Source organism: Polypterus senegalus, chromosome 3 (assembly GCF_016835505.1).
Source record: "Polypterus senegalus isolate Bchr_013 chromosome 3, ASM1683550v1, whole genome shotgun sequence".
Taxonomy (NCBI): domain Eukaryota; kingdom Metazoa; phylum Chordata; class Cladistia; order Polypteriformes; family Polypteridae; genus Polypterus; species Polypterus senegalus.
In genome coordinates, this window is record NC_053156.1 from 185,036,325 (window position 1) to 185,058,988 (window position 22,664).

A 22,664-nucleotide genomic window follows, 5' to 3' on the forward strand; every position below is an offset into this window, starting at 1 on the left:
GGAAACAGTAGTATTTCAGCAGTGGCATTAGGTTTACTGGATTAACAGAAAATATGCAATATGCATCATAACAAAATTAGACAGGTTCATAAATGTGGACACCCCAACAGAGATATTACAGCAATGTTTAGTTGAGCCTCCTTTTGCAAATATAACAGCCTTTAGACACCTCCAATAGCCTTTAATGAGTATCTGGATTCTGGATGGAGGTATTTTTGGCCATTCTTCCATACAAAATCTCTCCAGTTCAATTAAATTTGATGGCTGCTGAGCATGGACAACCTGCTTCAAATGATGCCATAGAGTTTCGATGATATTCAAGTCAGGGGACTGTGGTGGCTATTTCGGAACATTGTACTTCTCCCTCTGGGTAAATGCCTTTGTAGATGTTGAACTGTGTTTTGGGTCATTGTCTTGTTGGAATATCCAAACCCTGCGTAACTTCAACTTTGTGACTGGTGCTTGAACATTATCCTGAAGAATTTGTTGATATTGGGTTGAATTCATCCGACCCTTGACTTTAACAAGGGCCCCACAGCATGATGGAACCCCCACCAAATTTGACAGTAGGTAGCAAGTGTTTTTCTTGGAATGTGGTGCTCTTCTTCCACCATGCAAAGCGCTTTTTGTTATGACCAAATAACTCCATTAATGTCTCATTAGTCCAAAGCACTTTGTTCCAAAATGAATCTGGTTTGTCTAAATGAGCATTTCCATACAACAAGCAATTCTGTTTGTGGCATGAGTGCAGAAAGGGCTTCTTTCTCATCACCCTGCCATACAGATGTTCTTTGTGCAAACTGCACTGAATACACCATCTGCAGCAAGATGTTCTTGCAGGTCTTTGAAGGTGATCTGTGGGTTGTCTGTAACCATTCTCACAATCCTGTGCATATGCTGCTCCTGTATTTTTCTTGACCTGCCAGATCTGGGTTTAACAGCAACTGTGCCTGTGGCCGTCCATTTCCTGATTACATTAAAACCATTAAACCTCTGAGATAGCTTTTTGTAGCCTTGCCCTAAAAACCATGATACTGAACAATCTTTGTTTTCAGATCTTCTGAGAGTTGCCTTGAGGATCCCATGCTGTCACTCTTCAGTTTGATCTAAATCTCATTAGCAAATGCACTCAAGGAACAAATTATTGGGTTAACTACATTTATACTAGGTAGGCTCTGTAAAAGGTCTATGGCTCTTTAAAACGTCCGACGCTATTTCTGTGATGAAATTAGTCTGGGTCCTCCCTTTTTGCATGTTCTCCCTGTGTCTGCGTGGGTTTCCTCCAGGTGCTCCGGTTTCCTCCCACAGTCCAAAGACATGCAGGTTAGGTGGATTGGTGATTCTAAACTGGCCCTAGTGTGTGCTTGGTGTGTGGATGTGTTTGTGTGTGTCCTGCGGTGGGTTGGCACCCTGCCTGGGATTGGTTCCTGCCTTGTGCCCTGTGTTGGCTGGGATTGGCTCCAGCAGACACCCGTGACCCTGTGTTCGGATTCAGCAGGTTGGAAAATGGATGGATGGATGGATGAAATTACTCTGTCTTATTTTGCATCACAGTAAATTTTGCTGGCCATGTAGGCTGTCTAGAAGTGAGCAGATTTTATCCTTTCTTAAAAATTGTTCTGAGGTGCATATACTTTTCTAAAGTCACCAGGCCAACTTTCATAGTAATTCTGGATATTTGCATATTTTGGTACCGCTGTACTTCTCTGACAAAACAGACACAGAGGTTTACTGTTTACTTCAGTGAATGTGAAGTCTTCTTTCCATGCTTTGTTAAATGTTTGATGTTCGTTTAAAATTATGCATTTTGACATTTTCTTGTTGTTTTCTCCAGCAGCTCTCTAAACTTTTTGTCAAGGAAAATAACATCATGTTAATGGAAAAGACTCGTAAAACACTAGTGCACACCCTTTTGAGAGAAAAATGAATATGCTTGTTTTGAGCAGTTTTAAAAAATATTCCTTGACTTGATTACAGTACAATACAATACAATTTATTTTTGTATAGCCCAAAATCACACAAGAACTGCTGCAATGGACTTTAATAGGCCCTGCCTTTTGACAGCCTCCAAGCCTTGACTCTCTAAGAAGACAAAGAAAAACTCCCAAAAAAACTCTTGTAAGGAAAAAAATGGAAGAAACCTTTGGGAAAGGTATTTCAAAGAGAGATCCCTTTCCAGATAGTTTGGGTGTGCAGTGGATGGCAATAAAAGTGGGTAAACAATATACAGAACAGAACAGAAGTAATCATCAATACAATATAATAGCGCAATAGAAATATTTCAAGTACAGAGCAGAATTCAACAGTAGAGGATATTGTATACAGTAATATGATTTGGATTTATTCAAAGTCCTGAAGACCTTGGCAATCAAGCTGCTTCCCCCTATTGGCCATTCCATAGCTGAGTCAGTGCTGGGCCAGCCAATCTGATAAAAGGACCCCTCTACCCAATGATTCCTGCAATCCTCCATCAGAGATGGACTTTAGGCAGGCGAAACATCTTGGCAGTAGGGCAGTTGCACCAGTCAGGATACTTCAGGATATGCTAAACTAAAGAAGTGAGTGTTCACCCGGGATTTGAAAGTTGAGACCGAAGGGGCACCTCTTATAGTAGCAGGCAGAGCATTCGAAAGTTTAGGGACTGTAACTAAAAGCTCAAAAACACACTGTCATTTTATTAATCCTTGGAATCATAAGCAGATTGCATCTCTTACTACCTGAAAATATTTTAGGGGACCGCATGTGGCTCGCAGGCCACATGTTGAGTAGCCTGGTATTACAAGATGGTTAAATTGTGTCCATGAAGGGATGCATATGGTCAGCAGCAATACTCTAATATGCTGTGGCATTCAAGCAATGACTGATTGTTATCAATGACCCCAAAGAGTGTTTAGAAAACCTTCCCAGCAGCTTTATACTATCAATCAGTGACATGCAGTGAAGTTCATGGCTGGTGAAGTACTGACTCCTTCAGAGTTGTCTGCCAGCATGCACATTGACTACTGGTTATGTTTCATATCTCATCAGCATTCTTTACACACATGAAAGGTGCATATTTGGCTAAGAAATAACGTTACCTTTATAGCAGCAAGAGAGAGAGGAAAAAGTGTATTTACTCTGCACGCTCCATGTGTTCTAAATTTGCCATTGCAACTTCACAATTTATACTCATTCAATACAAACGAAAGTATAGAGTGGTGTACAAAAAAAACAAAATTAAAAATTAACATCTATTTATGGTCTTACCTTTACAGTAATCCCTCCTCGATCGCGGGGGTTGCGTTCCAGACTCCCCCGCGATAGGTGAAAATCCACGAAGTAGAAACCATATGTTTGTATGGTTATTTTTATATATTTTAAGCCCTTATAAACTCTCCCACACTGTTTATAAATATTCCCTGCAGAGTTATACAGCATAATCCCTTTGTATTCTCTTAGATATTAGGTAAGATTCATTGAAATTATGTATATAAACACACTGTTTATATACAGTAAAATCTAAATATTATTTTAAAGATATTGAGTGTCCCCGATATCACATATGTTACAGCCATTACGATAGACAAGTCACCGGCAATAAATATGTTAAATGCAAGAAAAATAGTATACAGTAAATGTGTGTAAAGTGACACTAAACGTACGTACATGTACTAAGTACTGTAAGTAGAAAATTAATTATGGTTACTCACCAACAATGACACGATGACTTGCCCGATAACAATGAGTTAAATTTTACTGCACAACAAAGGAGAGCATTACAGTTCTTCCAAAGGAGCCACTTCAGGCAATTGTGTAGCACTGCAGTTGTTGTTCTTCTGGCAGTCTTCAATCCAAATCACTAAAGCAGATTTCATCCAGACTACTGCCTTATTACATCCACTTACAACTCGTTTTGCACCCTGGTTAAAAGGACACTGCAGCCATAGATCTTATATTCCTTTCCTACTTTTTAAATAAAAAGAATCGTAGCCTTCAACAAATCCAAAACGTTTACCTTTTCGGCAATCGTTAACATCTTCCGTTTGCACTTGGGCACGGCCCTTGAAGCAGTAGCAGATCGTTTTGGAGCCATAATGAAGGACTTGACTATGCACAAAGATAAACACAAAAGAGCACAACTCTTTACACAGTGAAACACGTTGATGCTGAATGAGCGAGACGAGACTTCCTGGTTAACACTGCATTCAGCAGGCAGGAACTTAACTGCATGCTCTGATTGGTTAGCTTCTCAGTCAGGAGAACTTAACTGCGTGCTCTGATTGGTTAGCTTCTCAGTCATCCGCCAATAGCATCCCGTTTATGAAATCAACTGGGCAAACCAACTGAGGAAGCACGTACAGGAAGTAAAAAGACACATTGTCGGCAGAACCCGCGAAGCAGCGAAAAATCTGAGTTGTATATTTAGTTATGCTTTCATATAAAATCCGCGATAGAGTGAAGCCACGAAAGTCGAAGCGTGATATAGCGAGGGATTACTGTATTTGTAAATGATGTCCATGCTCCTATCCTTCTCCCTGAAAAACTCCATCACTTTCTTGTATCAGTCCTCCTTATTTTTCTTTAGTTTTAAAAGTCCTAATCTTCCATTTTGACAGTCAGTCGGAACAAAAAATAAAAATAAATGGACCGCTACTGTGCACATGACTTTCTGATATCGCAAGCTTATTGGTGCCTCTGAGTAGAAGAACAGCAGCAACAAGCACCTGTTGGACTCACATGCGCCCCCTTCAGTGCGGCACGGTACTTGGCTGACAGCACTTCTGTTGTAGGCCATTCACCTTATGGTTCGACGAGTTGTGCATTCTTAGATGCTCAAAGCAGTCTGGCCACTTTCCTCACTCAAAAAGAAGGCATTTATGTGTGCAAAACTGCTGCTCATTGGATGTTTTGTTTTTATTTTTTATAACATTCTGAGTAAATATTCTGAGTGTTGTGCATAAAAATGCCAAGAGATCAGAAGTTGCGAGAATACTCAAACAACACTAACAATCATTTCACGGTTGAAATCACCAAGATCACATTTTTTCCCATTCTAGTTTTTGATGTGAACATTAACCAAGGCTGCTAACCTGTGTCTGCATGATTTTATGCATTGTACTAATACAATTGCCTGGATAAGCAGAAGTGCAGGTAATTTTAATAATTTGATCAGTGAGTGTATGTGCCAATATTTAACATATTGGTTATAGGTTCCATCATGTTTTTATTTAATTAAATTTCCAAGAGCAAACTCTTTATAAATTATTTTAAACATTCTGATAAGAAAACAATGTTGTCAACATCAAAAAATAGATTTTGTCATTCTTTGGCAATATTTTTTATATTTTATTCAAGCCAATAAGCTCATTTAAAGCTAGACATAATTTACAATTATGACCTGTTTATGGGTTGAGCACCACTGGTTAATTGACTTGCTTTGGTTCATTTGATGAATTATTGGTGGGAAATGAACCAGCTTGTACTTGTAGATTTCTTGTCCAACCCCTTTGCTCTTAGATCACTCTCTGAAGGATGAAGATGAATAATAGTCATTCTTCAAAAATTTTTAATAAAGATAAAAATGCATTTTACATTAAACATACTTAAAAAATTCCTCTAACTATAAATCCCAAATATTTGTATTAGTATATGTTAGGAGAGATAGTAACCTTCAGTTAGTTTGATCCAGATGAGGTGGGTTTCACAATACGTAGATATTTGCATAAATATTATGATTACCTATAAAAAATTTAAATATTTTATATTACAGATAGTGTAGTTGTCCTAACCAGTATATATTGATCATTGTTTTAATTTTGGGGAAATGACAATGAAAAATTACAAAAGGCAAATCTTTATCTGTGCAAGAGTTTTAAAATTGCAATGCAGTACCGACAGATGGGATATATGGAGCAGTCTGTTAATATGTTGAGTTGTAGGCAGAAACAAAACAGAATTGATTTTTCCATTTATGATGCTGAGAACAACAGTAACAATATAGTATATAATAAATTTAATTTGAAGTTGCATTATATGGTTTAGGGTTATTTCAGCCACAAAAGTGTTAATAAATGTTGCTCACATGCTTCACATTGAATAACTGTAGATACCGGAACTTACCATGTTTTATGGAAGTAGATAAATAAATGTGTTGGGAAATGGAAAAGGGGCAGGACAAAGAATGATGTGCAATTTGAGCATATATAGAGCAGCACTCCAGGGCCACTGATCACTATAACTGACAAGACAAGAAGAGCAAAACACTTTCAGCTTTAGCATTCTGAAATTGTTCCTGCATTCAGGTAAGATTTGAAGAAATTATTTTTCAGTTTTTACAGGCAACAGCAGAATAGGCAAATTAGTTTTAAGTAGAAGAAAACGGGATCTTTTTTGTTTTAATTTGAATGGTATCATTTATCAGCTCATCAAAAAACAATATTCCTACCAGGGTTTTTTCTTAGGGAAATGAAGCCTACAGAGTGCATCTTTAAATTTGCATATTCTCCTGATTTAGAATTTTAAGCAGGTTTTTAATGATAGTCCAGTGTCATTTCCAAAAATGTTGTTTTGTAATGTTTTTTTTTTAAATATGTAGTCAAAAATGGTAATTGTCAATAACTAAAGCTGGGTTTACTATGTTTTGTTTCAAGTAGTAATAAGTAACTAAACATAATATACTTACTAAAGAAAATACAAAAATCTTAGTTTACTTGTTATGAGTTCTTCTGGTCTTTTGAAGGTTTCTGTTTTAATATATTTTCATTTTTAGAATAGTTTGTATGAATATATTACTATAAAGCAGAAGAATACAAAAATGTTAAAAGATTTTTCAATCAAAAATGGAATTCTGCCTTTCTAACTTAAGTACTTATAAAACAATGCTGTTTTTTCATTTACATTTATCTAATAAAACACAGAAACTCAATTTATATAAATTTATTCTTAATAGTTTTTATTTATATTGTTAAATATTGCTATTATTCCTGCCATGTTTTCTTAGTTTAACATTAAAGAAATTTGTTTAAAGTAGTAGTAAAGTAAAGACATGCCCAAATATTAAATTTTCAATAACAAAATGGAGAATCATTTCTTTTCCAAATAGTTGAATGTGTTTGCAGAATTAAGTATCTCTTATACTAAGCACCCTGAAGAAATTCGAATACCAAATAAGAACATAAATTCTTTCACTGCAGTTTTATATATAAAAATATATAAATGTTATATATATATATATATATATATATATATATATATATATATATATATATATATATATATATATATATATATATATATAAATTTTTTAATTTTAACGCTTTAACAAGATTCTGGATTGCTGTTTAATACTCTATTCTGATGATTTATACAATTCAAAATAAAATTGCACTGTAGTCAATATTATTGCAATATTTTCATCCTAATTATCTTACAATATCAAGTTGTCAATTCATTTAAAGCCAGAAAACCTATTATTATTCAATATTTAACAGAATGTTTAAAAATATTAAACTTGAATATGAATTCCAAATATGCTCCTTGTAAAACTGTTAACATCTGGATAGATATTAGGAAAGGAGCTTTTAAAAGTAAGTGCCTTCCCATGTTGCAGATATAAAGTAGGTTTGTGGTAGATCTGGCAAATATATGTAAACAAAATTTATCTAAAATATAATGCTAAATTTAAACTGTACAATATTGCATATATGTTAAATAATAAACCATAAAAAGACTGAGCTGTTTACAGTCAGCCTGTATATATATACCAGTTCTACTCATTTGTACTCAATGTTTCTGAGGAATATGCTTACTTATTGTCTGAATATTATCGTGGTATTCCTTACATTACATTTCAAACAAGCTTTGAATTTTTTAGGTTGAACTGTGAAAATATGTTGATTAATATTACTCATGTGTAATTCTGCTGTATTGATGTAATTGTAAGTGAACATATTTCCATCCATCCATCATCCAACCCACTGTATCCTAACTACAGGGTCATGGGGGTCTGCTGAAGACAATCCCAGCCAAAACAGGGCGCAAAGGAGGAAACAAACCCTGGGCAGGGCGCCAGCCCACCGCTGTGTGTGCACACACACACACCCACACACCAAACACACACTAGGGACAATTTAAAATCACCAATGCACCTAACCTGCATGTCTTTGGACTGTGGGAGGAAACCAGGTAGCACCCGAAGGAAACCCACGCAGACTCGGGGAGAACATGCAAACTCCACGCAGGGAGGACCTGGGAAGCAAACCCGGGTCTCCTAACTGCGAGGAAGCAGTGCTACCCACTGCACCACCATGCCACCCTGAACATATTTTAAACCTATTATTAATTTTTATGTTAAAAAAACTATGGTTTGAAACACACAATTACATAATAGGTGTAATAATGTATCTGAGAAAAAATCAGTGTCAAAAGTTATGTTTTTGTATGCTACTGGTGTTAAAAAAACAAGTATAAATGGTATACTAAATCAGTTACATGCAGAAAGGTTATTGCAGGCACTATTCCACTTTCATTCATTAAAATTATTACACTAGCTATGCCTTTCTGTTTTTCTCTCTTTCACAACAAGTTCATCTGTTAGATGCAATGTAAATTAAAATTTATTTTTTAAGCTTCATAAATCTGTTTATTTATACAAGGTCCAGCTTCTGACATCTTTAAAAAAACATGACAAGCAGTTTCAAAGTTTAGAAATAAAAAAAATATTTATTGGCTTTTGATGTGGGAGAATAAAATGCAAAGCCAAAAACAGAGGAGAAAATCAGAAGCCTGGTTTCAGTATTTTGATACAAAGATATGTTGACTTCACAAGCAGTGCTTTATGACTTTTTTTTTTAATTGAACAGTTGTGCTATTCAGATGTAACAAAAGTGACATCTGCTGGTTTTGTACAGATTTTTCTGCTCAGGGCATTAAGCCAATTTTATGTCTTACTATTTAAGAGCATTATAGTCACATGTTATATACATTCTATACAATGCCATTACATGCAGAACAGATGAAAAAATGAATGAACATAGGTTTCAATTAAAAGGCTTTAAAAATATTAGATAACTTGGGGTTGTAGTAGGCTGGAGACCAACGAGACGAATGGACAGAGCATCAGAGTATCACAAGTCCAATTTAGAATCATTGATTAATCGAATATTGCATTTTTGGATTGGAAAACCAGAGGATCCCGAGAAAAATCCCACAGAGACAGGGAGAACAGCCAGTTCCATTCAGACAGTTATCTAACACAGGATTCAAACCTGGGGCACTGCATCTGGAAATCAGTAGTACTAACTATTGTACTACTGTTCCATCTTCTAAAAGAGGTATTTACTTTTTAATTAAAAGTACAAATAGTACTGATTACATTTTAGTTTAATAAATAAAAAATAGGCTACATGGCACATATATTAAAGAAACATGGACGGAAATAGCTTTTTTTTTTTCTTTTTTAAGGGGGTCATATTCAATCAATTCAATTACAGAATATTTTAAAGTTGTATGGTCCAGCAGTGACTGATGCCTCAATGTCAAAATTAAACAAGAAACAGCTCAAGTCCACTGTTCCAGAGTGAGGGCAGAGCCAAAGATCAAATGGTGGAAGTTGAAAAAGGAAGACTGCAAGGTTGAGTTTAGGGAGGAGGTGAGACAGGCACCGGGTGGCAGTGAAGAATTACCAGACAGCTGGGAAACTACAGCAGATGTAGTAAGGGTGACAGCAAGAAGAGTGCTTGGCGTGACATCTGGAAAGAGGAAGGAGGAAAAGGAAACCTGGTGGTGGAATGATGAACTACAAGAGTATACAGATGAAGAGGATGGCAAAGAAGAAGTGGGATAGTTAGAGAGATGCAGAAAATAGACAAGAGTACAAGGAGATAAGGTGCAAGGTGAAGAGAGAGGTGGGCGAAGGCTGAAGAAAAAGCGTATGGTGAGTTGTATGAGAGGTTGGACACTAAGGAGGGAGAAAAGGACCTGTACTGATTGGCTAAACAGAGGGACCGAGCTGGGAAAGATGTGCAGCAGGTGATAAAGGATAAAGAAGGAAACGTACTCACAAGCGAGGAGAGTGTGTTGAGCAGATGGAAAGAGTAATTTGAGAGGCTGATGAATGAAGAGAACAAGAGGGAGGAGGTTGGATGATGTGGAGATAGTGAATCAGGAAGTGCAATGGAATAGCAAAGAGGAAGTAAGGACAGCTATGAAGAGGATGAAAAATGGAAAGGCTGTTGGTCCAGATGACATTCCTGTGGAAGCATGGAGGTGATTAGGAGAGATGGCAGTGGAGTTTTTAACCAGATTGTTTAATGGAATCTTGGAAAGTGAAATGATGCCTGAGGATTGGAGAAGAAGTGTACTGGTGCCGATATTTAAGAATAAGGGGGATGTGCAGGACTGCAGTAACTACAGGGGAATAAAATTGATGAGCCACAGCATGAAGTTATGGGAAAGAGTAGTGGAAGCTAAGTTAAGAACTGAGGTGATGATTAGTGAGCAGCAGTATGGATTCTTGCCAAGAAAGTGCACGACAGATGCAATTTTTGCTCTGAGGATGTTGATGGAGAAGTTTAGAAAAGGCCAGAAGGAGTTGCATTGCGTCTTTGTGGACCTGGAGAAAGCATATGACAGGGTGCCTCGAGAGGAACTGTGGTATTGTATGAGGAAGTCGGGAGTGGCAGAGAAGTACGTAAGAGTTGTACAGGATTTGTGTGACAGTGTTAAGGTCTGCAGTAGGAGTGACAAATGCATTCAAGTTGGAGGTGGGATTACATCAGGGATTGGCTCTGAGCCCTTTCTTATTTGCAATGGTGATGGACAGGTTGACAGATGAGATTAGACAGGAGTCCCCGTGGACTATGATGTTTGATGATGACATTGTGATCTGTAGCGATAGTAGGGAGGAAGTTGAGGAGACCCTGGAGATGTGGAGATATGTTCTAGAGAGGAGAGGAATGAAGGTCAGTAGGAACAAGACAGAATACATGTGTGTAAATGAGAGGGAGGTCAGTGGAATGGTGAGGATGCAGGGAGTAGACTTGGTGAAGGTGGATGAGATTAAATACTTGGGATCAATAGTACAGAGTAACGGGGATTGTGGAAGAGAGGTGAAAAAAAGTGCAGGCAGGATGGAATGGGTGAAGAAGAGTGTCAGGAATGATTTGTGACAGACGGGTATCAGCAAGAGTGAAAGGGAAGGTCTACAGGATGGTAGTGAGACCAGCTATGTTACATGGGTTGGAGACAGTGGCACTGACCAGAAAGCAGGAGACAGAGCTGGAGGTAGCAGAGTTAAAGATGCTAAGATTTGCACTGGTTACAAAAGATGGATAGGATTAGAAATGAGTACATTAGAGGGTCAGCTCAAGTTGGACGGTTGGGAGACAAAGTCAGAGAGGCGAGATTGCGTTGGTTTGAACATGTGCAGAGGAGAGATGCTAGGTATATTGGGAGAAGGATAGAGCTGCCATGGAAGAGGGAAAGAGGAAGGCCTAAGCGAAAGTTTATGGATGTGGTGAGAGAGGACATGCAGGTGATGGGTGTAACAGAGCAAGATGCAGAGGACAGAAAGATATGGAAGAAGATGATCCACTGTGGCAACCCCTAACGGGAGAACCCAACAGAAGAAGAAGAAGTGTAAGCGATGAGATCATATGTCTTTATGAAAGTATTCAGGCCTTGTTGAAGTTTATAGTTAAACAAGTTTCATTCTGAAATTGCATTAAAAGGTTTGCTTTCTTTATCTGTTCTCTCACAAAAAGTATCAAGATTTATTAAATGTATAGATTGCTGATTGCTTATTTCTTAAAGTACAAGTAACTCTAACCTGGCACTCCTGTAGCTAAAGGAGAATGACTGTGGAAGTGAGTCAAGTACATGGTTGAAAGTACCTCTGTGTATGAATTCAGTGAGTCTACAGTCAAAAGAAAGAAGTATGTAGTATTCTGATATTTTGGGCACTTAGAGGTGTTAAAGGGAGTCAATAAGTCAGAGATTCTCTGCATGTAGACAGGTAGACAGGTATTTGTGTTTTCATTTATTTATCCCCCTTGTGTGCTTTTTTTTTTTTTTGTAAATTAATCATGTATATTCTCATGTATGCTTGCTTGGAGACATTTAACCTTTTGCAATATAAATACACCAAATAGCTGGGTAGTTGTAATAGATTTAAAAATTAAAAGATGCAGTGTTTTAAGGCTTAAGGACCCCAAAATATAAACAAAAAAATAATTTCTTGAAGAATTTAAAAGTCAGATGTGATCAACATATTTCTACCATGTAAATTATATTGCTCTTTGGCCTTTAAAGAAAAAAAAACATGCCTAAATCATGCAGGTGTTAGAAGACTAAGGACTGTCAGCTGGCATTTTCAGAGTTAAATGATTAATATGGGATTAATGTTGTAGTGTGTAAGAATGCTTCTGTGTTTAGATAAGGGAAAAATATGATGACTAGGAACATTTGCTGCCTGTGTTGCAGAATTAAAAGCACAAACCTGTTAAAGGCAAATCAAAGAGATAAAAATCATTACTTGGGTCTGTATTGTTAAAGAGCCCAAAAAAGGTTAATAAGGAAAGAAACTAGGGTATGAACATTTTCTAAACATTAAATATAGTATTCTTTTATAGATAGATAAAGATATGAATCACCAAAACAGACTTAGCCAAAAGGCCTCAGTATGTTTAGTAATAATTTTAATTACAGCCTAAAATCCTTCAAATTATTCATTCATCCCAAATGCTAAATTGTGCAAGATATAAATCCTCTGTTATATTACTAGTTAGATAATATACTGAACTACTTTAAAATATGCAATATGTTGCACATTTCCTATAATTATTGGAAATTAAAACATTGTTTTCTATCCCACATGTGGTTCTTCTCAGCTTTTTTTTAATTTAGCTCACTTCACACTGATAATTGAAGAAGGCTATCATCATTTTCAAACAAAGTATAACTAAAATTACACACAAACACACAAAATAACAACTCCAGCATTATACAAAGGTTTACACATACAGCATAATTCATAAAATAAAAACAAATTTAACATGCTAAAAAAAAACAATCTAAAATGCTATTCAAGATTGTGAGATTTTAACTCCAGACACACCACTGGGGAACAAACAAAGAAAGATAAAAAAAAAATTCAATAAAAGTCAATTACAGTGACTAGTAACACTATTAATCTTCATTGTTTTTAGCATGTCTAATGCTTACATGCAATGCCAAAATAATGAGTATTCAGCTTTAAATGTTGTGACTAATGGTACATATCTTATATTGACAGGCAGATCATTACAGAGACTAGATGACCTAAAGCTTGTGGAAGTTTTATTTAACCTAGGATTCTTTAGAAGGCCCAAGTCTTTTGATTGAATTGCATGATTTAAAGCATAGGCATTAGTAAATGTAAGGTAACTGGAGGTCATTTAAGACTTTAAGTTCTCTAAAAGAGGATTTTCAAATCATCTTTACCCTTAATTGGATGTAATTTCAATAAAGTAAGGATGTGGAGTTATATTGTTATACTTATAATCCTTGTTATGATCTTTGCTACCATATTTTGAGTTAATAGAGAAGTGAGAAATTTGAGCAGCCTGATCATAACACATTAAAAAAGTAAATTTTACTTGACACATAGGGATGAGATTTTTTTCCTATTCCGCATATAAAGAAAGTGCCTTTATTTTACAGATAGTGCTCTTTTCACAAGAATATTGAAATTCACACTGCAATATTACTTGTTCAGTGCCCATGTCCAACTCACTGTGTTACCCTAAACAAGCCCTTAACTAGTGTATGCTCCTGTGGTAAATAATATTAATAATAAAATAAATAAATAATGTATATGAACAATTATAGCAACCATGTGGATTTATGAAGTGCTTTGGGTTGGGGTTCACTTTTGAATGGTGCCATAAAAATGCATGTTTTTTATGTGGGAAAGAGAAGGTCTCATATATCACGGAAATGTAACAGGTAAAGAATACATTTTTGTCTAAAATAATACATTGCTTTCCTGTGGATTCAGCTAAGCCAATGTAAATGTCTTTGAATTGAGAGTCATCAGTATTGTTTATATTGGCCTGATTCAAAACAAATGAAAAAGGCTCAGTCTTCTCCTGACCTTAAAGAAAAAATCTTTTCACACACCTGCATAAAGCAGTAAATTAATGCCATAATGTATGACAAATAATCCATTTTAATTAAGACCTGCAATTGAGTTTCTACACCATAGAAATGAAAGTTAACACTATGTTTATCAGAAACATCTCCCAAAAGAAATATAAAAGAACATAAACATAAAAAGAAAGTCAAGAATTGACCCAAGCACCAAACCCCAAGGGATGCCATGCCTAACTGCACACAATAATGACGGAATAATCTCTTTGCTGGATTTCATATATTAAAATTATGAGTATGAAGAAAACCAAATAAGAACAGTGCGTAACAGACTGAGTATATTCTAATGGGTGTGGTAGAATACTGTGGTCAAAACTATCAAAAGTTACAAGTAAATACCAATTGGAGGAGTTTAGAATATATAATACAGCATACGTTTTCATTAAGATTGTGTTTATTTTGAAAGTACTTCAGCTGAAAGACTCAAATGAGAGTAAACAGGTACTGTAAACGTTTTAAAAACTATAGGTTGTGTCCGGTAGTGAAAAGTCTAAAGAAATGCTAAGAAAGGTTAGGTGCATCACTAGTGATGTCTTGGCAGCTTTTTGCAGCTTTAGGTAGAAGAGGAAGTGGAAAGATAGGAGCTGACTGTGTTCAGACAGGAAATGGTGTCGGTAATCCTCCAGCGATTTCTCCCCCAGTATTCCCCTAGTTATCTTCTAAAAGTAATAAAGATCTATCCACTTATCCAGACCATGGCCTCTAGGAAGCTGGAGCATTCGCCAACAAGTATTTGGTGCAAATCATGAATAATTCACACAAACAACCACGCATGCAGACACATCAAGAGCCAATTTAGCATTGCCAATCCCCCTAATTAGCATGTTTATAAACTGTGAAAGGAAAGTGAAGCACAAAGATAAAGCCCATGCAAACATGGGAAAAATGGACAAACTCTACCCATGGAGTACCTGGAACTTGATCCCAAGATATTTAAGATACCTGACACAACCACCCATTAATAAATGACTAATGTCAAATTTTATGGTTATACTAGCAAAATACCCGTGCTTCGCAGCGGAGAAGTAGTGTGTTAAAGAAGTAATGAAAAAGAAAAGGAAACATTATAAATAACGTAATATGATTGTCAATGTAATTGTTTTGTCACTGTTATGAGTGCTGCTGTCATATGTATATATATATATCTATACTAATAAAAGGCAAAGCACTCACTCACTCACTCACTCACTCACTCACTCATCACTAATTCTCCAACTTCCCGTGTGGGTGGAAGGCTGAAATTTGGCAGGTTGATTCCTTACAGCTTCCTTACAAAAGTTGGACAGGTTTTATATCGAAATTCTACGCGTAATGGTCATAACTGGAAGCAGTTTTTCTCCATTTACTGTAATGGAGATGAGCTTCAACGCCGTGGGGCGGAGTTTCGTGTGACATCATCACACCTCCCACGTAATCACGCAGTACATAGAAAACCAGGAAGACCTCAAAAAAGCGCTCAAGAAAACATGCATTATATAATTGAGAAGGCAGCGAAACAATAAGAAGCGAGTTCTGCTACTTCGGAAACAAAGCACGATGTAAACCTACACTTTAAATTAAGTTCATAGACAGGCTGCCGCTGGCGTTTGTAATTTAGTGCCTGCCCATATAAGGCCATCCGTCAGCGGCAATCCAATAGCAAACTGCCACGGGTAAATATTCACGGGTGAAGGACTGTGCTTATGGAGAGGAAGATGAGATGGTCAGGGTGGTGTTTGACACAAACTCAGCGAAACTGCCAGAGAAAGTTTTAAGTGCCAGGACTAAGGTAACATTAAATAAAGCTATGGACATAGCACGAGATGGCACCAGCACAGCTGGGAACCTTCGATGCAAGTACACTGAGTGGCTCACGTGAACTGATGCAGTGCACAGTTAAAAAGCAACAGTTCCAAAGACCGCTGAACAAAAACCGAATTACACAATTGAAAAGGCAGCAAAAAATATGAAGCGTCTGATAAGCATATTCATAAATGCAGCTACTGTGGAAACAAAGCACACGGTGGAAAAAGTCAATGTCCGCTAAAGGAAGACAGCATAAAAAAAAAAAAAAAAACCCGTGCATGCAGTTTGTCACATCACAGATAAAAAGGAAGCGAGCTGTTTATTGATGCAGTAAGGAACTAATCGATGAATGAAACCTCTTATCTTTACAACGATTGACAAACACGGAATGTAACTTGAACACATCGTACAAATACGAGCCTGATTGAAAGAAATAATGATAATCAAATCCTTGATGACAGCAACATTCAATAACACTCACAAAACAATTACTGTATATTGACAATCATGTTACGTTATTTTTAAAATGTTCCCTTTTCTTTTCATAACTTCTACTTCTCCACTGCGATACGGGTATATATATATAAATGTATATCTATAGCCCGATCTACAATACATACTTTAGCATAGACAAGCGGTGGCGCAATTGTAGAGTCTTCGCCTCTAACGCCGACATTCGAGGTTCGATTCGAGAGGGATGTACTGACTATGTGCTGCGCTACCGATTCATTTTACCTTCCCATCTCCTTGGTTTTGGGACGTATGAAAAATATTAGGTTAACGCAGAATCATGTTACGTTATTTTTAAAATTTTCCCTTTCTTAGCACAAGCACAGTTGAGAAGCTTCGATGCATGTACTCCATAACGCGTTAAAAATAACGCATTTAATCACACTTTCAATTCCAAGCAAACGGGAACTTTTGTCAATGCATGATTTCCTGGTACATCCATTACACTGATGCACACATCACAGCTACAAAAATGTTAGAGTCGGAATAAAGCGCGTTCCTACGACTGATCATTTCGACTACCCAAGCGAAGCCTTGATAAAAGCATGGTTTTGTGCACACTGAAAAGCAAGCAAAATTAGATGCATTACAGAAAGCGGACTTTGTGGCTCTTACTGGGGATCATTGGACTTCCGTGACCGTTAGTAATTCTAAATACATCTAATTACAAAATGTTCAATGATCACACTGTTTTAGCCTAATGTACAAAATAATTTTGGCTAATGTTACTCAGAGTTTAAAGAGTAAGCTGGTCAAATTACCTTTTATGTTTCTGACTTATTTTTTTAAGAAGAAAAACTGCACTTTATGGTGAAATTTTGGTTATTATTATTTAAAGACAATACTATTCTGAAAATGTACTTAAAGTACTTAAACTACCACTTTATTTTTAAGTCTGCCCAATTTTAACCAGGGATGATATTTTTGTTTCTGTTTTGAATTCAAATGCAGTTTAAAAGCTTTTTTCAGAAATTAAAACAGCTTCAGTTTACAATATTCATGTCCATGTCTATTATTTGATTCTGTAAGCCCACTAAAACCGTTTTAAATAAAAAAAAAACATTTGCGATTTGGGGCAAATTTACGTGTCGATTACATACGATTAATCAAGATTAATTCTTACACAGCCTCTAATTAATTGGATTAATTTTTTTAATCGAGTCCCACCCCTAATATATATATGTAGATATATATATGTAGATTTATATATATATGTGTATATACAGTATATATGTAGATATGTACAGAGGAGGAAATAATTATTTGACCCCTCACTGATTTTGTAAGTTTGTCCAATGACAAAGAAATGTAAAATCTCAGAACAGTATCATTTCAATGGTAGGTGTATTTCAACAGTGGCAGATTGCACATCAAAAGGAAAATCGAAAAAATAACTTTAAATAAAAGATAGAAATTGATTTGCATTTCATTGAGGGAAATAAGTTTTGAACCCCTACCAACCATTAAGAGTTCTGGCTCCCACAGAGTGGTTAGACACTTCTACTCAATTAGTCACCCTCATTAAGGACACCTGTCTTAACTAGTCACCTGTATAAAAGACACCTGTCCACAGAATCAATCAATCAAGCAGACTCCACACTCTACAACATGGGAAAGACCAAAGAGCTGTCCAAGGATGTCAGAGACAAAATTGTAGACCTGCACAAGGCTGGAATGGGCTACAAAACCATTAGCAAGAAGCTGGGAGAGAAGGTGACAACTGTTGGTGCGATTGTTGAAAATGGAAGGAGCACAAAATGACCATCAGTCGACCTCGCTCTGGGGCTCCACGCAAGATCTCACCTCGTGGGGTGTCAATGGTTCTGAGAAAGGTGAAAAGAATCCTAGAACTACACGGGAGGAGTTAGTTAATGACCTCAAATTAGCAGGGACCACAGTCAGCAAGAAAACCATTGGAAACACATTACACCGCAATGGATTAAAATCCTGCAGGGCTCGCAAGGTCCCCTGCTCAAGAAGGCACATGTGCAGGCCCGTCTGAAGTTTGCCAATGAACACCTGAATGATTCAGAGAGTGACTGGGAGAAGGTGCTGTGGTCTGATGAGACCAAAATAGAGCTCTTTGGCATTAACTCAACTCGCTGTGTTTGGAGGAAGAAAAATGCTGCCTATGACCCCAAAACACCGTCCCCACCGTCAAGCATGGGGGTGGAAACATTTTGCTTTGGGGTGTTTTTCTGCTAAGGGCACAGGACAACTTAATCGCATTAACGGAAAATGGGCGGAGCCATGTATGCGTGAAATCCTGAGCGACAATCTCCTTCCCTCTGCCAGGAAACTGAAAATGGGTCGTGGATGGGTGTTCCAGCACGACAATGACCCAAAACATACAGCAAAGGCAACAAAGGAGTGGCTCAAGAAGAAGCACATTAAGGTCATGGAGTGGCCTAGTCAGTCTCGGACCTTAATCCAATAGAAAACCGATGGAGGGAGCTCAAGCTCAGAGTAGCACAGAGACAGCCTCGAAACCTTAGGGATTTAGAGATGATCTGCAAAGAGAGTGGACCAACATTCCTCCTAAAATGTGCAAACTTGGTCATCAATTACAAGAAACGTTTGACCTCTGTGCTTGCAAACAAGGGTTTTTCCACTAAGTATTAAGTCTTTTTGTTAGAGGGTTCAAAACTTATTTCCCTCAATGAAATGCAAATCGATTTCTATCTTTTATTTAAAGTTATTTTTCGATTTTCCTTTTGATGTACAATCTGCCACTGTTGAAATAAACCTACCATTGAAATGATACTGTTCTGAGACTTTTCATTTCTTTGTCATTGGACAAACTTACAAAATCAGTGAGGGGTCAAATAATTATTTCCTCCACTGTATATGTTGTATATACAGTATGTATATATGTGTGTGTGTATATATACAGTATGTATATATGTGTGTGTTTATATATACAGTATGTGTATATATATGTATATATATATATATATGTTTATATGTATATATATGTTTATATATGTGTCTGTGTGTGTGTGTATATATATATGCCAGCAACACGCATGACAATTACAAAACAATTACATTGTCAATCATGTTACGTTATTATTAAAATGTTTCCTTTTCTTTTTACTTCTCCGCTGCCAATCGCAGCTATTTTGCTATATATATATATATATATATATATATATATATATATATATATATATAAAAATAGATAGATATGACAACAACACTCATATTAATGACAAAACAATTACATTAACAATCATCTTACGTTATTTTTAAAATGTTTGCTTTTCTTTTCATAACTTCTTTAACACACTACTTCTCCGCGGCCTTGGTATTCTGCTAGTATATATATATATATATATATATATATATATATACAGTAATCCTCCTCGTCAGCGGGGTTGCGTTCCAGAACCCCCACGATAGATGAAAATCCGCGAAGTAGAAACCATATGTTTGTATGGTTATTTTTATTTATTTTAAGCCCTTAGAAACTCTCCCATACTGTTAACATTATTAGAGCCCTCTAGACATGAAATAACACATTTTAGTCAAAAGTTTAAACTGTGCTCCATGATAAGACAGAGATGACAGGTCTTTCTCACAATTAAAAGAATGCAAATATATCTTCTTCTCTTCAGGAGCAAAGAATTTCAGAGAGAGAGCGCTCGCAAAGAAAAGCAAACAATCAAAAAATCAGTACGTGTGCTTTTAAGTTTGCCGCGGCATTTTTTAGAGGAGCGTCAGTATCTTCTAAGCAAACAGCCTCTGTGCAAACAGCCCCTCTACTCACATCTCCTCCATCAGGCGCAGAGAACGTCAGAGAGAGAGAGCGAGATTAAAGCAAACAATAAGTGTGTTTTTGGAAGCACCGCGATAAAGCGGCCGGCATTTCTTAGAGGTGCGTTCATATCCACTAGGCAAACAGCACCTCTGCTCACACCCCCTCCGTCAGGCGCAGAGAATGTCAGAGAGGGTGAGATAGAGGCAGAGACAAGCAAACAATCGAGCACCGCGCAGGAAGCATATCTTATAGCATTGAGGAGTTTTAGTTAATATGTAATACGTGCTCTGATTGGGTAGCTTCTAAGCCATCTGCCAATAGCGTCCCTTGTATGAAATAAACTGGGCAAACAAACTGAGGAAGCATGTACCATAAATTAAAAGACCCATTGTCCCCAGAAATCCGTGAACCAGCGAAAAATCCATGATGTATATTTAGATATGCTTACATTTAAAATCCGCGATAGAGTGAAGCCGCGAAAGTCGAAGCGCGATATAGCGAGGGATTACTGTATATATATATATATATATATATCTATACTAAAAAAAAATACAAGGCAAAGCCCTCACTCACTCACTCACTCACTCATCAGTAATTCTCCAACTTCCCATGTAGGTAGAAGGCTGAAATTTGGCAGGCTAATTCCTTACAGCTTACTTACAAAAGTTGGGCAGATTTCATTTCGAAATTATACGCGTAATGGTCATAACTGGAACCTATTTTTCTCCATATACTGTAATGGACTTTAACTCGATGGCCGTGGAGGGCAGAGCTGCGTGTCACATCATCACGCCTCCAACGTAATCACATGAACTGACTGTGAACGCAGTACGTAGAAAAGAAGGAAGAGCTCCCAAGGAGCGCTGAAGAAAAATGTCGAATACTTTATTCATGAGAAACAAGTTTAATGAGAAGACACGAGCTATAAACGAGACTTTGGATCACTTTGTAACGGAGTTAAAATTGCTGTAGCAAGAAACTTTTAAGTGCCGGATCTTAGCTAACATTAAATAAAGCCGTGGACATCGCAACATCACACAAGAGAGCAGCTCACGTGAACTAACTGAATGCAGTACGAGTGATCACTTCCATGCATCAAACCTGTTCAAAAAGCGCATTACACAGTTGACTACATGGGAAAAGAATATGCTCCGAGCTGAGCTCCACAGCTAACGTGGTCTTGCGAAAGCAACTTCGTCACGCTGCCACCAAATACTCACAGAAAAATCCACAAGTTAATACACATGCTGTCTCTAGAGTTTCTCCACACTCAATGTATTCCTCGCATCCCCATTATACCCTCTGATCTCCCATTTCAATTCAGATGCCACCCAATTTCCAGTAAGGCTATGCTTCACAATGAGTAGTAATAAGTCTAAGGGACAGACCCTACAAAAGGTTGCCATTCATTCATTCATTTCAGGCAAGATTGCTTTTCTCCTGGACAACTATACGTTGCATTCTCAAGAGTGAGCTTGTGCAGCTTTGTCATATTACAACCAGAGTGCTGAACTGACAACGTGATATATAAAGAGAACTTAAATAATTGTAATAAACGAACAATAAAACAGCGGAGAACCTGTGGATTAAATAAAAAGTCAGCTACCTTGGCAAAGCAAGGAAAAAGGATGGTTTTATATGTTGTTCGTTTATAAAACAGCAGAGAAGCTGTGTAAAGGCTGCTTCACATAAAACCAGCGGAGCGCCTTATATGAGCAGGCAGTCAGCTAAAGAAGGGAATCAATAAATATCTATAATCGTAGTAAACAAACAAAAAATAGCATACAAGCCGCGGATTAAATAAAGGAAATGGCTACCTGAACAGTAAAGTAAGTCTCGAATAGCTACACAATAACTATAACAATCGTAATAAACGAACAATAAAACAGTACAGAATATATATATACTAGCAAAATACCCGCGCTTCGCAGGGGAGAAGTAGTGTGTTAAAGAAGCAATGAAAAAGAAAAGGAAACATTTTGAAAATAACATAACATGATTGTCAATGTAATTGTTTTGTCACTGTTGTGAGTGATGAGTGTTGTTGTCATATATATATATATATATATATATATATACAAATATATATATAATATTTACACACGCACACATAAACATATATATATATATATACATATCTATACATATACACATATATACATACACTAGCAAAATACCAGCACTTCGCAGCGGAGAAGTAGTGTGTTAAAGAAGCAATGAAAAAGAAAAGGAAACATTTTGAAAATAATGTAACATGATTGTCAATGTAATTGTTTTGTCACTGTTGTGAGTGATGAGTGTTGTTGTCATATATATATATATATATTTACACACACACACATAAACATATATATATACATATCTATACATATACACATATATACATACATATATATATCTACATATATACACATACATATACACACACAAATACATATATATA

General features: G+C 36.7%; 1 protein-coding gene across 1 annotated transcript in view; it reads left to right on the forward strand.

Annotated features, from left to right (window-relative positions):
- The first annotated feature begins 6,204 nt into the window (after positions 1-6,204).
- The window catches only part of LOC120526844 (prepronociceptin-like), a 104,113-nt gene continuing 87,653 nt past the window's right edge, over positions 6,205-22,664 (forward strand). Inside the window, exon 1 of the mRNA XM_039749971.1 lies at positions 6,205-6,281. The gene's annotated coding sequence lies outside the window, so the exon portion shown is untranslated. The remainder of the gene's footprint in view (positions 6,282-22,664) is intronic.